The sequence below is a fragment of the Budorcas taxicolor genome, chromosome X (genome assembly GCF_023091745.1).
Source record: "Budorcas taxicolor isolate Tak-1 chromosome X, Takin1.1, whole genome shotgun sequence".
In the NCBI taxonomy this organism is placed as follows: domain Eukaryota; kingdom Metazoa; phylum Chordata; class Mammalia; order Artiodactyla; family Bovidae; genus Budorcas; species Budorcas taxicolor.
The window spans coordinates 103,196,049-103,213,371 of record NC_068935.1 but is presented as its reverse complement, the minus strand read 5'-3'; the positions used below and the strand labels follow the sequence as shown (position 1 = coordinate 103,213,371).

Here is a 17,323-nt window from a genome sequence, read left to right as displayed (position 1 = left end):
TACCAGGCTCCTCCATCCATAGAATTTTCCAGGCAAGAGTACTGGAGTGGGGTGCCATTGCCTTTTCCGAAGTACCATCCTAGTACTCATTAAAAGGCAGTAGGATCACTTACAGTCTCCACAGATACAGTTGCTGAAGGTAGATATTCTCCCTAAGATCCATCCCTATGCTGCTACCTTAGGAAACAAATTTTTTCTAAATTAGCTAGAATGGTATCATTTCTTTGGCAGTTGCTTTGTTTTGTTGAAGGTTCTTTTTCCTCTTTTGAAAACTGTTGACTTCAGCTAAAAAGCCCTGGTGGTCACATACACACAAAATGTACAAGATGGTCCTTCGTTCTCCAAAAAGTGAAAGTGTTAGTTGCTCAGTCCTGTCTCACTCTTTGCAACCCCATGGACTGTAGCCTGCCAGGCTCCTCTGTCCATGGGATTCTCCAGGCCAGAATACTGCACCAGGTAGCCGGCTGTTCCCTTCTCCAGGGGATCTTCCCAACCCAGGGATGATACCCAGGTCTCCTCCATTGCAGGGGGATTCTTTACCATCTGAGCCATCAGGGAAGCCCTTAGTTCTCCAGCCAAGTGTCAAACCCAAGCCCCCTGTACTGGCAGCACAGAGTCTTAACCATTGGACCACCAGGGAAGTCTCCAAGATGGTCCTTAAGGTCTTTTCTAACACATTCTGATTGTGTGATGTTAATAGGATTTTGAAGTCAAGTGGGCCTTAGAAAGCATCACTACAAACAAAGCTAGTGGAGGTGATGGAATTCCAGTTGAGCTATTTCAAATCCTGAAAGATTATGCTGTGAAAGTGCTGCACTCAATATGCCAGCAAATTTGGAAAACTCAGCAGTGGCCACAGGACTGGAAAAGGTCAGCTTTCTTTCCAATCCCAAAGAAAGGCAATGCCAAAGAATGCTCAAACTACCACACAATTGCACTCATCTCACACACTAGTAAAGTAATGCTCAAAATTCTCCAAGCCATGCTTCAGCAATACGTGAACCATGAACTTCCAGATGTTCAAGCTGGTTTCAGAAAAGGCAGAGGAACCAGAGATCAAATTGCCAACATCAACTGGATCGTCGAAAAACCAAGAGAGTTCCAGAAAAACATCCATTTCTGCTTTGTTGGCTAGGCCAAAGCCTTTGACTGTGTGGATCACAATAAACTGTAGAAAATTCTTCAAGGGATGGGAATACCAGACCACCTGACCTGCCTCTTGAGAAACCTATATGCAGGTCAGGAAGCAACAGTTAGAACTGGACATGGAATAACACGCTGGTTCCAAATAGGAAAAGGAGTATGTCAAGGCTGTATATTGTCACCCTGCTTATTTAACTTATATGCAGAGTACATCATGAGAAACGCTGGGCTGGAAGAAGCACAAGCTGGAATCAAGATTGCTGGGAGAAATATCAATAACCTCAGATATGCAGATGACACCACCCTTATGGCAGAAAGTGAAGAGGAACTAAAGAGCCTCTTGATGAAAGTGAAAGAGGAGAGTGAAAAAGTTGGCTTAAAGCTCAACATTCAGAAAACGAAGATCATGGCATCTGGTCCCATCACTTCATGGCAAATAGATGGGGAAACAGTGGAACCAGTGTCAGACTTTATTTTTCTGGGCTCCAAAATCACTGCAGATGGTGATTGCAGCCATGAAATTAAAAGACGCTTACTCCTTGGAAGGAAAGTTATGACCAACCTAGATAGCATATTCAAAAGCAGAGACATTGTTTTGCCAACAAAGGTCCGTCTAGTCAAGGCTATGGTTTTTCCAGTGGTCATGTATGGATGTGAGAGTTGGACTGTGAAGAAAGCTGAGTGCCGAAGAATTGATGCTTTTGAACTGTGGTATTGGAGAAGACTCTTGAGAGTCCCTTGGACTGCAAGGAGATCCAACCAGTCCATCCTAAAGGAGATCAGTCCTGGGTGTTCATTGGAAGGACTGATGCTAAAGCTGAAGCTCCAATACTTTGGCCACCTTATGTGAAGAGTTGACTCATTGGAAAAGACTCTGATGCTGGGAGGGATTGGGGGCAGGAGGAGAAGGGGACGACAGAGGATGAGATGGTTGGATGGCATCACTGACTCGATGGACATGAGTTTGAGTGAACTCTGGGAGATGGTGATAGACAGGGAGGCCTGGCGTGCTGTAATTCATGGGGTCACAAAGAGTCGGACATGACTGAGCGACTGAACTGAACTGAATAGGGTTTTAACTCGGTCTTATTGTCTATATTAAACACAATTATACACCATGCCTCTTTGTATTCATCCTATTTGGCAGTAAGATTCTACCTAGAGAAATTACAACCAATTTGCAAATTAAAAAATTAATGGGTGGATGGGGATTGTTTTAAAAAAGAGAAATATTCACCCATATTCATGAGGTTAGATTTTAATGAAATTTCTGTATATCTTTAATAATTGAAAAGTTCTAACAGAAAACAGGGTGAAAATACAGGAAAATAACTGTATTTTGCTTAAATTGTTGGCGATCTGGGAGGTATTTTAATGAAAACTCCTGAAAGTGATAGCCCATCTCCAAACCTTATTAGTATAGTCACAGGCAAATATAGAAGAAATGAGTAAGGAGAAGAGACAATATTAGCATGTTTGGCTGAGATACTAAATGAATGGTTCATATCCAAATCACTTTTGGAAATAGTGTAATTTAGGAAAAGACTCATGCTGGGAGGGATTGTGGGCAGGAGGAGAAGGGGACGACAGAGGATGGGATGGCTGGATGGCACCACTGACTCAATGGACGTGAGTCTGAGTGAACTCCAGGAGTTGGTGATGGACAGGGAGGCCTGGCGTGCTGCGATTCATGGGGTCGCAAAGAGTCAGACATGACTGAGCAACTGAACTGAACTGAACTGATCATTTTAAAGCCCACAATACAATGTTTGGCATTGTATTAATACTATAAGTGCCTAATTCTTTCATTCCCAATTTTCAATTGTTTCTGTACTTGGTCATCACCAGATTCTATCACACCTCAGATAAAACTATCTGAGAATTAGCAGATAAAATTCAGAACTAGCAGTATGATAGTTCCTTAGCTCTTAAGTCAACCTAAATGCTAGATCTTTCATGAACTCAATCTGATTTTAATAAAAAGAATAAATTGATTGCAAAATACAGAGAAAAAAGAGAACAGTTCCCTTTAAGCCCTTTTGATGGAAAATTGACAAATTGGTACATATACAGTTGACCCTTGAACAATGCAGTGGTTAGGGGTACAGGCCCTCCTTGTAGTCAAAAACCCATAATTTATATATAGTTTATAGTATAATTTATAGTCAGCCTTCTTTAACCAGAATTTCTCTTTATCTGTGGTACCTTGATATTCAACCTACCTCAGATCATGTAGTAACATTTATTGGAAACAAATCTGCATATAATGCAGTTTAAACCTGTGTTATTCAAAGGTCAACTGTAGTTTCACTCTGAAATATACAGCTGCCCCTCAGGCACAAAACATTGGGAAAAGAATTGATAAGTTTTTTTTTTTTTTCCTATGATATTATCATCAGTTCCTCCAAACAGAGAGCAAAAGCAGTAGCTGCATTCATTTAAGAGCTGCTCCATTCTCTGGTGGCTCAGATGGTAAAGTATCTGTCTGCAATGCAGGAGACCCAGGTTCGATCCCTGGGTCGGGAAGATCCCCTGGAGAAGGGAATGGCAGCCCACTGCAGTATTCTTGCCTGGAGAATCCCATGGCCAGAGGAGCCTGGCGGGCTACAGTTCATGGGGTCACAAAGAGTCAGACACAATTGAACGACTAACACTTTCACTTTCCATTCATAGTGAAGTTGAGGAAAGAAACTCACAATACTGTGAGTATGGTCTGATCAATCCAGAAAAAATGAGAACACTTTGATGGCTTTCCATATACATAGAAGAAAACCCAAACTTCTTAGTATGACCTTTAAAGCTATTAACACAGTAGTCTTTTCCTGCTTCTCCACCTCTGCCTCCTGCCTGTCTTTCCTTCACTCACTTCACTGTAAGCGCCCTGGGTGGGTCTAGTACATGCCATTCCCTAAGGTATTAGGGCTTTCCACTACTCCAGACACCTGAAACACTTGTTTCCCAGCTTTTCACGTGGCTGCCTTCTCCTCCTTCCAATATCAGCTTAAATGAGAAATCCTCAGAGAGGTCGCCCCTGACTGTATGATGATACAAGGAAGTTCATTGTATCAAGGAAGTTTGTAGAACTTCATTGCAACATTGTTTTTAGAAGCAAAAAAATATGAATAATCTTAACTGTCTCTCAGTAGGACAATAGATAAGTAAATTACTATGTTTCTACATAACTCTTCAATTGAATAAATTAGACCTATAGTTACCAACATGGAGACACCTCAAAAACAATATGGAATGAAAAAAGCTATCTTTTTTATACTATTCCTATTTTTCTAAGCACACAAAATACTCCATAATTTAATATATTGTAGACAAAGTAAAAAATGTAAATGAGGATAATAGACACCACCTTCAGGATAGTAATTACATCTAGGGAGGGGTAGGGACATGGTGATGCTTTATTGGTTATTAGCTATTAGTTATATCTAATGGGTTTCTTAGGCTTCCCAGGTAGCTCAGTGGTAAAGAATCCACCTGCCATGCAGGAGACCCAGGTTCGATCCCTGGGTCAGAAAGATTGTCTGGAGAAGGGAATGGCAACCAACTCCAGTATTCTTGCCTGGAGAATTCCATGGATAGAAGAGCCTGGCAGGCTACAGTTCATGGAGTTGTGAAGAGTCAGACATGACTGAGCAACTAACACACCCATACCCAATGGGTTTCTTGAAGACTGACCAAAAGGAAATGTGACAATATTAATATCTGTTAAATCTAGGGGTAGAGATATGATTGTTAATATATTCTATACTTTTCATTGGTTTTGAACTATTTCATAATTTTTAAAAGTTTAAAATGTTTCTATTAGTATTATTTACACAATCTGCCATAACAAACACCCCCCCCCCAAATATCAGTGATTTAGCACAGTAAGAGCTTATTTCTTATGCTCACAAAGTTCAGTAAAAATGTACCTGATGGAGAAGCTCTCCTCTAAGCAATTAACCCAGCAATACAGGCTCTTTTCATCTTTATAAGACAGGCTGGGATCTGGGACCCTTTGGTGCAATGCTTGGACCTGGACATACCTCTCCTCAAACAACAAAATACAAAGAAACTACATGGGACTAAAAACAACTGTGTGCATGCGCAGTTGGGACAAATTCTGGACCCCAGAGATAAAAAGAGACCAAACAACAACAACAACAACCAATGACCACTTTTGAGGAGCCTGGAGCACAAACTGGGTGTCAGGAGCAAAAGCATAGGAACCTTGCACACCACGTGAGAGATGGGCAGATCACCTAAGCCACCCCTCTGGCCAGCCCTGAACACACCCCTACCCTCACCCCATATAAGGAACAAGCTTGCCTCCACCACAGGTAGTGAGCAAGGAAAACTAGTTTGTTCTCACTCCCCTCTGCTACAGTAGGAGCTCCAGTAAAGCCGTGCCTGAATTTCTTGTCTAGCCTCGGATCAATTTTTGTTCATTGGGAAAGGCCAAGAACCCTGGTCTGTAACATTGAGAAAATCGCTCTAACCCAGAGATTTTTTTTTTTTTTAATATCCACCCACATTCCTTCAGCCAGAATTAGTCACATGGCTTGTTTAAAGCCCAAGGAGCTGGGAAATACAAGTCTACCTGTGTGCCTAGGAAGAAAATGAAATGGTTTAGTGGATAAATAGCATTGATTTTACCGCAATATTAACGTAGTCTTTTTTCTTAGAGCACAGCCTACTGTGGGCAAGAGTCCCATAGCAGAAATGAAGTCGCTCTTATAATCAACAAGAGTCCAAAATGCAGTGCTTGGGTGCAACCTCAAAAAAGACAGAATGATCTCAGTTCATTTCCAAGGCAAGCCATTCAACATCACAGTAATCCAAGTCTATGCCCCTACCACCAGTGCCAAAGAAGCTGAAGTTGATCAGTGCTGTGAAGACCTAGAAGACCTCCTAGAACTAACACCAAAAAGAGATACTCTGTTCATCATTGAGGATAAGAATGCAAAAGTAGGAAGTCATGAGATACCAGGAGTAACACGCAAGTTTGGCCTTGGAGAACAAATTGAAGCAGGACAAAGGCTAACTGAATTCTGCCAAGAGAATGCATTGGTCATAGCAAATACCCTTTTTCAACAGCACAAGAGATGACTTTAGCCACCAGGGAAGTAACCTGACTTTACACATGGACATCACCAAATGGCCAATACCAAAATCAAATTCATTATAGTCTTTGTAGCTGAAGATGGAGAAACTGTATACAGTAGCAAAAACAAGACCTGGAGCTGATGGTGGCTCAGATCATCAGCATCTCATAGCAAAATTCAGGCTTAAACTAAAGAAAGTAGGGAAAACCACTAGGCCAGACAGGTACAACTTCAATCAGATCCCCTATGAATGTGTAGTGGAGGTAATGAATAGATTGAAGGGATTAGATCTGGTAGACAGACTGACTGCCTGAAGAACCATGGACAGAGGTCTGTAATATTGTACAGGAGGCAGCGAACAGAACCCTCCCAAAGAAAAAGAAAAGCAAGAAGGCAAAGTGGCTATCCAAGGAGGCCTTGCAGATAGCTAAAGAAAGAAGAGAAGCAAAAAGCAAGGGAGAAAGGGGAAGGTATATCAAACTAAATGAAGATTTCCAAAGAACAGCACGGAGAGACAAGAAGGCCTTCTTCAATAAACAGTGTATAAAACTAGAAGAAAACAATAGAAGGGGAAAGACTAGAGATCTCTTCAGGAAAATTGGAGATATCAAGGGAACATTTTGCCCAAAGATGGGCACAATAAAGGACATAAATGGTAGAGACCTAGTAGACACTGAAGAGATTAAGAAGAGATGGAAAGAATACACAGAACTGTATAAAAAAGATCCAAATGAACTGGACTACTACAATGGTGTGGTCAGCCACCCAGAGCCAAACACTCTGGAAAGCAAAGTCAGGTGGGCCTTAGGAAGCACTGCTGTTAATAAAGCTAGTGGATGTAACAGAATTCCAGTAGAACTGTTCAAAATCGTAAAAGATGATGCCATCAAGGTGTTACATTCATTATGTCAGCAAGTCTGGAAGACCCAGCAGTGACCACAGGACTGGAAAAGGTCAATCCTCATCCCAATTCCCAGGAAGGATAGTACCAAAGAATGTGCTAACCATCCGACAATTGCACTCATCTCCCATGCTAGTAGTGTTAGTTGCTCAGTCATGTCCAACTCTCTGCAATCCCACAGACTGTAGCCCACCAGGATCCTCTATCCATGGAGTTCTCCAGGCAAGAATACTGGAATGGGTTGCCATTTCCTTCTCCAGGGGCCCATGCTAGTAAGGTCATGCTTAAAATCTTGCATGCTAGGCTGCAGCATTATGCAAACAAAGAACTTCCAGATGTCCACTCTGGGTTTAGAAAAGGAAGAAGAACCAGAGATCAAATTGCCAACATTTGCTGGATCACAGAGAAAGCTAGGGAATTCCGGAGAGACATCTATTTCTGTTTCATTGACTACACCAAAGCCTTTAACTGTATGGATCATAATAAACTATGGAAAGCTCTTAAAGAGATGGGAATACCAGACTATCTTGCCTGTCTCCTGAGAAACCTGTATGCAGGTCAAGAAGCAACAGTCAGAACCCTGTCAAGACAACTGATTAGTTCAAGATTGAGAAAGGAGTACAACAGGGCTGACTGCTGTCACCCTGTTTGTTTAATCTATATGCTGAGTACATCATAAGAAATGTGGGGCTGGATGAGTTACAAGCTGGAATCAAGATAGGCAGGAGAAACATCAACAACCTCAGATACCACTCTAATGGCAGAAAGTGAAGAGGAAATAAAGAGCCTCTTGATGAGGGCGAAGAAGGAGAGTGAAAGAGCCAGCTTAAGACTAAATATTAAGAAAACTAAGATCTAGGCATCTAGCCCCATTACTTCATGGCAAATAGAAGGGGAAAAGGTGGAAGTAGTGCCAGATTTCCTCTTCTTGGGCTCTAAAATCACTGTGGATGGTGACTGCGGTCATGAAGTCAGAAGACATTTGTTTCTTGGCAGGAAAGCCATGACAGACGTAGACAGTGTGTTGAAAAGCAGAGACATAACTCTGCTGACAAAGGTCCGTATAGTCAAGGCAATGGTCTTCCCAGTGGTCACATATGTTTGTGAAAGCTGGACCACAAAGAAGGTGGAGCCATGAAGAACTGATGCCTTTGAACTGTGGTGTTGGAAATGACTCCTGAGAGTCTCTTGGATAGCAAGGAGATCAAACCAGTCAGTCTTAAGGGAAATCAACTGAATATTTATTGGAAGGACTGATGCTGATGCTGAAACCCCAGTATTTTGGTCATCTGATGTGAACAGCTGACTCATTGCAAAAGTCCCTGATGCTGGGAAAGATTGAGGGCAGAAGGAGAAGAGGGCGTCAGAGGATGAGATGACTGGATGGCATCACCATAACAATGGACACGAATCTGGACAAACTTTGGGAGATGGTGAGGGACAGAGAGGCCTGGTATGCTGTGGTCCATGGGGTTGCAAAGAGTCGGACATGGCTGGGTGACTAAACAACAACATAGCCTCTGACATCAGACCACTTAGATTAAAATTCTAGCTTAACTTCTTATGATCTGAATGCTTTCCAGGAAGTTACTTCATTTCTCTGGGTTTCTCAGTTTCCTCATCCTCAGAGGATGATTATGAAGAATAAATGATGTTTATTCTTCTTAAAAAAATAAGTATTGAAGTATAATTGATTCACAATGTTGTGTTTAATTGCTGGTGTACAGCAAAGTGATTCAGTCATACATATATATATCTTGTTTCTCAGATTCTTTTCCATTATGGCTTATCACAGATATTGAATATAGTCCCCTGTGCTATACAGTAGGACCTTGTTGTTTATCCATCTTATATGCACTAGTTTGCATCTGCTAATCCCAAACTCCCAATCCATCCCTCCTGCCACTGTCTTGGCAACCATGAGTCTGTTTCTGTTTCATAGAAACCATTTGTGGTTTTTAAAAATTTTATTGAAAAATGACATTTATTCTTAATAACATTTGCAAAGGGCTTAAAATAGTCATTTATCTATAAATATTAGCTATTACCATTATCATCACCTAGGGGCAATAATGCTTGTGTTTGATTTTTCACCTAAATAACCCATGAACTTTCCATCTTCTGCCCTCAACTGACTCTCTCTCTAATATTCCCAGCACCTAGCATGTCTGGTTTCCATGAGTGAATAGAACAGGCATATTCCTTCATCTATACATTGTAATTTTACTTATATTATGTTAATCTTTTAAGATTAAGATTGACTTACATATTAATATATTTACATGTGAAATTAAGTGTCTAGGAGTTCTTTTTAAATAGTTCAGAAAAATAGTTGCAGGAGGTAGATGAAATAAGTTTGGCAGAATGTTGACAGTTATTAAAGCTGATGATGGATACATGGGAGTTCATTTTACTCTTTCTCTTGTTTTCAGTATGTGTAATAATATACACAATAAATTTGTTTAAAAAAAATTGAGAATGGGTAGTCAACGAAAGGCCTGGATCTTTTTTCTTCCCTAATGAACAACCTTTAATATATCTACTCAATTTTTTCAGATTTTAAGAACATTTTCTGTAACGTATAGAGTGTTTAAAACTAACTTTAAAAAAGAAAGCTACAATAAACTTCAATGATAACTGCTTATAAAAGAGATGAAAATGTCCAATATTTTAACAACTTTGGTTTCAGGTCCTGAAATAAGAATGTTTCCAAGGAGCTCTCAAAACACACACACACAAATATATAACCTGAAATTTTTCTAGCTACGTTAAAATTCAATATCTTTATTTTTTACCTCACGTAGTTACCTTTTTAAAATGTTTGTGGTGGGAACATTTAACATACCCTTCTTAGCAACTTTCAAGTATAGAATACATGTTAACTATAGTTTCCATGTTGCATATTAGACCTCCAGAACTGGGGATTTCCCTGGCAGTCCACTGGTTAAGACTCCCTGCTCCCTGGTCAGAGAGTTGAGATTCCACATGCCACAAGATGTGGCCAAAAAAGCAAAGAAAAGACACCTAGATTCCCCAGAACTTCAGTTCAGTTCAGTTCAGTCGCTCAGTCGTGTCCAACTCTTTGCGACCCCATGAATTGCAGCACGCCAGGCTGCCCTGTCCATCACCAACTCCCGGAGTCTACTCAAACTCACGCCCATCGAGTCAGTGATGCCATCCAGCCATCTCATCCTCTGTCATCCCCTTCTCCTCCTGCTCTCAATCCCTCCCAGCATCAGAGTCTTTTCCAATGAGTCAACTCTTTGCATGAGGTGGCCGAAATACTGGAGTTTCAGCTTTAGCATCATTCCTTCCAAAGAACACCCAAGACTGATCTCCTTTAGAATGGACTGGTTGGATCTCCTTGCAGTCCAAGGGACTCTCAAGAGTCTTCTCCAACACCACAGTTCAAAAGCATCAATTCTTTCCTGCTCAGCTTTCTTCACAGTCCAACTCTCACATCCAAACATGACTATTGGAAAAACCATAGCCTTGACTAGACGGACGTTTGTTGGCAAAACAATGTCTCTGCTTTTGAATATGCTATCTAGGTTGGTCATAACTTTCCTTCCAAGGAGTAAGCGTCTTTTAATTTCATGGCTGCAGTCACCATCTGCAGTAATTTTGGAGCCCAGAAAAATAAAATCTGACACTGTTTCCCCATCTATTTCCCAAGAAGTGATGGAACCAGATGCCATGATCTTAGTTTTCTAAATGTTGAGCTTTAAGCCAACTTTTTCACTCTCCTCTCTCACTTTCATCAAGAGGCTTTTTACTCCATCTTAAAACTGGAAGTTTGTACCATTTGAGCAACATCTCTCCATTTCCCCAATTCCCAGCCTCTGGCAACCACCAAGCTACTCTTTGTTTCTATGAATCTGGCTTTTCTAGATTCTATGTCTGAGATGGTATGGTACAGTTTTAAAAAGATGAGGGTGAAGGCAGTGACCTGCACAGTTAAAAAAAAAATCCATGTCTAACTTCACAATCACCCCTCTGTATATGCTGTTCTGCACCTGAGGATTCAACCAACTGTGGATTGTGTAATACATATCGTGTGTGTGTGTGTTAGTCACTCAGTTATGTCCGACTCTGCGACCCCATGGATTGTAGCTCTCCAGGCTCCTCTGTCCATGGACTTCTCCAGGCAAGAATACTGGAGTGGGTTGCCATTCCCTTCTCCAGGGGATCTTCCAAACCAAGGGATCAAACCCAGGTCTCCCGCATTGCAGGCAGATTCTTTGCCAGCTGAGCCACTAGGGAAGTGGGGGGGCGGGGGGGGGGGGAATTCATGTATAAGTGGGCCCGGGCAGTTCAAACCCATGTTGCTCAAGGATTCCCTGTATTTGCCTTTCTTTGTCTGGCTTATTTAACTTAGCATCTGCCTTCAAAGTTTTTTCCATGTTGTCACAAATGACAGGGTTTTCTTTTTTATATCTAAATAATATGCATTTGTGTATGTGTGTGTGTGTATTCCACATTTTATTTGTCTGTTGATGGACCCTTCAGAGGAAGAAATGGCAACCCATTCCAGTATTCTTGCCTGGAGAATTCCATGAACAGAAGAGGCTGGTGGGCTATAGTCTATGGAGTCAGAGTCATTAGACAGAACTGAGCAACTGAGCATAGGTTGCTTCCAGGTCTTGGCTCTTGAGAATAATACTGCAGTGAACACAGAGGGTGCAGATACCTCTTTGTAAAATTCAATATCTTTTATATAAATGATTTCTAGTGGGTGAACAAAGGAAAAAGAAAAAGAAGGGTATTATTAGAAATAGAAGCAGAAAGGAACCCGTTTAGAATGCAATTATATTCTTCATGAAGAGAGGAAAGTCTCCCCTGGCCTTGTTCTTCCTTTGTAATTAATAGGAAGAACCCCCAACCTGTGGATTGCAAGTAAACCTGGCATTCATAGGTACTGGAAGTAGATTACATGATCAGAATAAGCCTCAGCACAGCAACAGCAGAGACATCAGCATGGGAGCTCTGCTTCTCATGCCCTCAAGTCCCAGGGAGTGATTCAATGGGCTTGGATGGACATTCTGTGAGCAGTGAGTTGCATCACAGCTGAGGAACCCAAGGCCAAGGGCTAAATGCCCTAATTGCTATCAGCCAGATTGGAACAAGGTTACACTGGTGCCCATATGAGGGAGGAGCTGAGGTGTCCGACACACCCCAGGGGTCCAGCTTTCCCGAGGGTGTCGGGCAGAACTGAATAGTCCTGCTATTGTGCAGCTGTCCCGCACAGCAGAAAAGTTTTGATCCCACATTAGTTTTTTTTTTTCCTTTTCCTAGGACTCAGATGGGATGACAAAGCCAGCAGCAGGGTTATTGCCAATTGCAGCCGTTGCTTAACTCAGGAGGACCATGTCATTATTTTGTAATGCTGCAGCACTGGGTCTAGAGAATGGAGGAAGCATTAAATATTTCCACCCACCCCGCAAACTTCCTAGGGAACGGAAATATTCTTTCTTCAGGTACCAGGGTTATTGTCCTTTTTCCATGGGCACATTGTTCGTTTGTTCTAGGTCAGTAGCCACTATTTCTCCCTGGGGGCCAAAGACTTCTCTCTGAGTCATCTAGGAATGAAAGTGAAGTCGCTCAGTCACGTCCGACTTTTTGCAACCCGTGGACTGTAGTCCACCAAGCTCCTCTGTCCATGGGATTCTCCAGGTAAGAATACTGGAGTGGGTTGCCATTTTCCTTCCTCATCTAGGAGAGGGAACTACAATGGCCCCTAGAGGGAGCTACAATAGCCCACTCTATTCACCAGTGGAACTAAGCTAGCTTCTCCCTCGATTCCATCATTTTCATTAAATCAGACAAGACTGCTGTGCCTTCCCCTTCCATAGTTATGTCTTAGATCGCAGTTTGTGCCTGGTTTGGGGTGCTCATCTTTATCTGGGGTATTTTGGGTCTCAGCGTCATCACAGTCTACCACAGAGGGCCCCCAAGTAGTAAAACAAAGATGGTGGAGTCTTTCTTCCACTTGAGGCAGGAGGCAGATCGAAGTATCTTCTCAGCCATTCTCTGCAGTGGGAGGCTCATCGTGGGAGCTGTCATTCTGTCCATTGTCCATTGTCAGTCTGGAGCACCTACAGCACTCAGGCTTTGAATAGGTTCTTCCATGGTATTCCGTGGGATTTTTTTTTTAAAAAATCAGCCTCAGGGAAGTCTTTCCAGGTTGGCCATACTGTAGTCATTGGAACAGAGATTCAAAGTAGCAAGAAGGGAATGATTCTGTCCCAACTGAATGGTCTACGTGGCAGCCTGAAGCACGGGAGACAGCCTGGCTACTGCCATTCATTCTCACTCTCTTGTCACACAGACACACCAGCCATGTCTTTAACAGCTCCCCAGGCCATCAGCCAAAGCCATCTCAGGTCCCTCAGCACGATGGGTCAATAAAAACTGAATCTTTCAGGCTGGCTATGGGTTTATCCCTGTTGGTCTTAAGCGGATTCGGCTAGGACAATTTGGAGTTTCTATCAAGGTATGGCTGAGATACTGATTTATTTATTTGGCTGTGTCAAGTCTTAATTGCAGTACGTGGCATCTTCATTGTGACATGCGGGACCTTTTCGTTTTCACTGGGGCTCGCAGGCTTCCCTAGTTGTGGTGTGCAGACTGGTGTGCAGTTGTCCTGCAGCAGATGGGATCTTAGTTCTGCAACCAGGAATCGAATCCTTGTCCCCTTGCACTGGAAGGCGGACTCTCAACCACTGGACCACCAGGGAAGTCCTGAACCAGGAACTTTGACTCAGGAATTACGTGGACATCTGCAGCCCCTTGCCTCTCATCTACTTGAGGCATCTCTGTCCCTGATTACATGGGTTTTGCCCTGAATATGGACTCTGATGGTTTCTTTGTCCCTGTGGTATCAGAAGTGTTATTCACCTCCTGAAATTTAAGAGGTCTGATTAGACATTGGTGTCCTCTGGTAGAATCTAGCTTTTAACACCACCTTCTATTGTCTGTGTATCCACCATCTTGTCTGTTGCTTGTCTGAGAACTTATGAGAAATTGACTTTGGAAGAGATCTTTGTAAATATTCTGCCTTCCAGGAGACTGCTGATTCTTTCTGTCAGCAGTCGAGATGACTTAACCTTAGAGTTAAGGGCCCAAGTCATTCGTCAGAGATATTTTTATGTTTGACCAAGTGTCAGCCAGATTCTCGTGGGTTTGTTGGCTAATAAACTTATACTAATTACTGGCATAGCTTCATTAAGAACAATTTGGAATTGTCATGCCTACTTTGGGCAACTTTGACATGGATAAGATTGTTCATTTGAGAGGAGCTTTAAAATAAAGAGAGACCAAAAAAAAGAAAAAAAAATTCATGAGGAGACTGACTTGTCTAAAAGACAGAGACCATGTTATTTTTTTCCATACAAGTGTTAATAAGTACTAGCTTTTTAATAGTATGATGATAAAATTATCGAGGCCCCAGTAACATGCTAGAAAGGATGTGGAGAAAAGGGAACTCTCCTACATTCTTGGGAATGTAAATTGGTGCAGCCACTATGAAAAACAGTGGATGCTCCTTAAAAAACTGAGAATAGAGTTGACATATGATCCAGCAATCTCACTCCTGGGCATATATCCAGACAAAACTATGATTTGAAATGATACATACATCCCAATGTACCTAGAAGCACTATTTACAATAGCCAAGATATGGAAACAACCTAAATGCCCAAAGACAGATGAGTGGATAAAGATGTGGCGCACACACACACACACACACACACGAATATTACTCAGCCATAAAAAAGAATGAAATAATGCCATTTGTAGCAACATGGATGGACCTAGAGATTATCAAACTAAGTGAAGTCAGAAAGAGAAAGACAAATATCATATGATGTCATTGTATGTGGAATCTAAAATATGACACAAATGAACATATCTGTGAAAATTGAAACAGGCTCAGATATAAGAACAGACTTGTGGGTCCTGAGAGGTAGGGAGGTTGGGGGAGGGAAGGATATGAATTTGAGGTTAGCTATTATATATAGAATGGATAAACAACAATCTCCTACTGTATAGAAAAGGGAACTATATTCAATATCCTGTAATAAACCACAATGGAAAAAGAATATATATATATAACTGAATATATATATATATTTGTATAACTGAATCCCGTTGCTGTACAGTAGAAATGAATACATTGTAAATCAACTGTACGTCAAAAAAATTAAAGAAGACTATCAAGACCCCAAGCTATAGCTTAAAGCACCTCTAATACACACACGTGGTTGTGTGTATATGTTTGCATGTGTGCATCCTAAGTTGCTTCAGTCGTGTCTGACTCTGTGCAACCCCGTGGACTACAGCCCGCCAGGCTCCTCTGTCAGTGGGATTCTCTAGGCCAGAATACTGGAGTGGGTTGCCATGCCCTCCTCCAGGGGATCTTCCCGACCCAGGGATCGAACCCACATCTCTTATGTCTACTTGCCTTGGCAGGTGGGTTCCTTACCACTAGCGCCACCTGGGAAGCGCATGTGTGTATGACCATGTGTTAAAATGTGTGCTTAGCGGGGAGGATCCAGAGAGATGATATGGGGTGGGAGGTGGGAAGAGGGTTCAGGATTAGGAACTCATGTACACCCGTGATGGATTCATGTCAATGTATGGCAAAACCAATACAGTATTGTAAAGCAAAATAAAATTTAAATTTAAAAAAAAGTGTGCTTAGCTTTTACAATGATAATTTTATTCTAAAACTGGTTCCTTCTCTTTTATTTTTTCTCTTTATACTTTACATTTTTCTCTTCTCTCTTCCAATTTACCCTTATTCTTTTATATTATAAAACTGTTGTAAGTTAACAGAAGGTTCCAGTCCTATGGCTGATATATGAGCTTATTTTGCCACCTTAAAATTTATCAATATAATATAAAAAGTATATTCAGGGAAAATTATGTTGTTCTTGGCTTCAAAAGTTGGCTATGTAAAGTAGATAATAAAAAAATGATTAAGGCTATACTCAGTATAGGGGATTCCCTGATAGTCCAGTGGTTAGGACTCTGTACTTTCACTGCTGAGGGCACAGATTCAATCCCTGGTCAGGGAACTAAGATCCTACAAGCCATGCAGTGTGGCAAAAAAAAAAAAAAAAAAAGCTATACAGAGTATAATAATTACCTAAAATCAAATATGTGTACAAGAAAATGTTTTTTCTGATGATGGATTTGTCCGTTACTTAAGGAAATCATTAGTTTGTTAAAATAGTAATTTCAATGTCATATGTATTTTATTTAATATACTAACACTAATTATATCTTAAAATTAAAGTCATTAATCTTATTATCTATTTATATTGCTAGATATTTATATCCAAACACATTCATATAAAAGTACATTATGGAATGATGTCACTGAAAATTAGGGAGTAGGGAGCTCCAGGACTGTGTCCCTCCACAGAAGCAACCAATGAGCTGGCAAGAACAATCATTATCAACTTTTGCACAACTCTAGAATTTGGTCAAAAACACAACCACCAAAGAAAGACCTGGTGAAGACAAAATCTGCTGTATTGAAGAAAGAAAGCACAGTGGCATTTTAAACTGCCCACTTACAATCCCCCCTATCCCAGACTGGCAGCAGCCACAAGGACAGCAATCCACACCCCTGGCATACATTGCCAGTGCCTCAGGGAGCAATACGGAGTTGATTCTCAAATACTTGTGGTTGTGGGTTTAGACTTGCCTGGCAGCTCCCTAAAGGACCTGCACAAGACTCACCTTTGTTTTGCTCAACTGGGAGCATTCCCAGGCCTGGAGCAGCTTCTCAAACAGCTTTTACCAAAAGCATTTCAGGGCCCAAGTATTGGCAGTAGCAGCCCGGGACAAGAAATAGAACATAAAGCCTGGGAAGGAAGAGATTGGGAAAGGAGGTACACTAGAAAATAAGGACTTTTAAAAGCTCCTTCATATACTTGGAAATCAAGGAGGCCACATGCACGCCCAGGGATAGATGCATGCTAAAAAAAAAAAAAAAAAAAAAAAACCCCAAACCCTGAAAAGATCCTTAACTCTCACCTCTGGCTTGCCTTTAGGCTCTGTGCAAGCAGGATGTGAAGGCTAAGCAGAGTTGCAAAGGGCTTGGCTAAGCATTGAAGGAGTACCCTGACACTGAGCCAATTTGCAAAGACTAGGAGAAAGGGGATTTTTTTTTTTT

General features: G+C 41.5%; 1 non-coding gene across 1 annotated transcript; it reads left to right on the top strand.

Moving 5' to 3' along the window:
• The first annotated feature begins 16,144 nt into the window (after nucleotides 1-16,144).
• Nucleotides 16,145-16,217, top strand: TRNAE-UUC (transfer RNA glutamic acid (anticodon UUC)). Its single transcript has one exon. It is a non-coding gene; the product is annotated as a tRNA-Glu (tRNA).
• The last annotated feature ends 1,106 nt before the right edge of the window (nucleotides 16,218-17,323 follow it).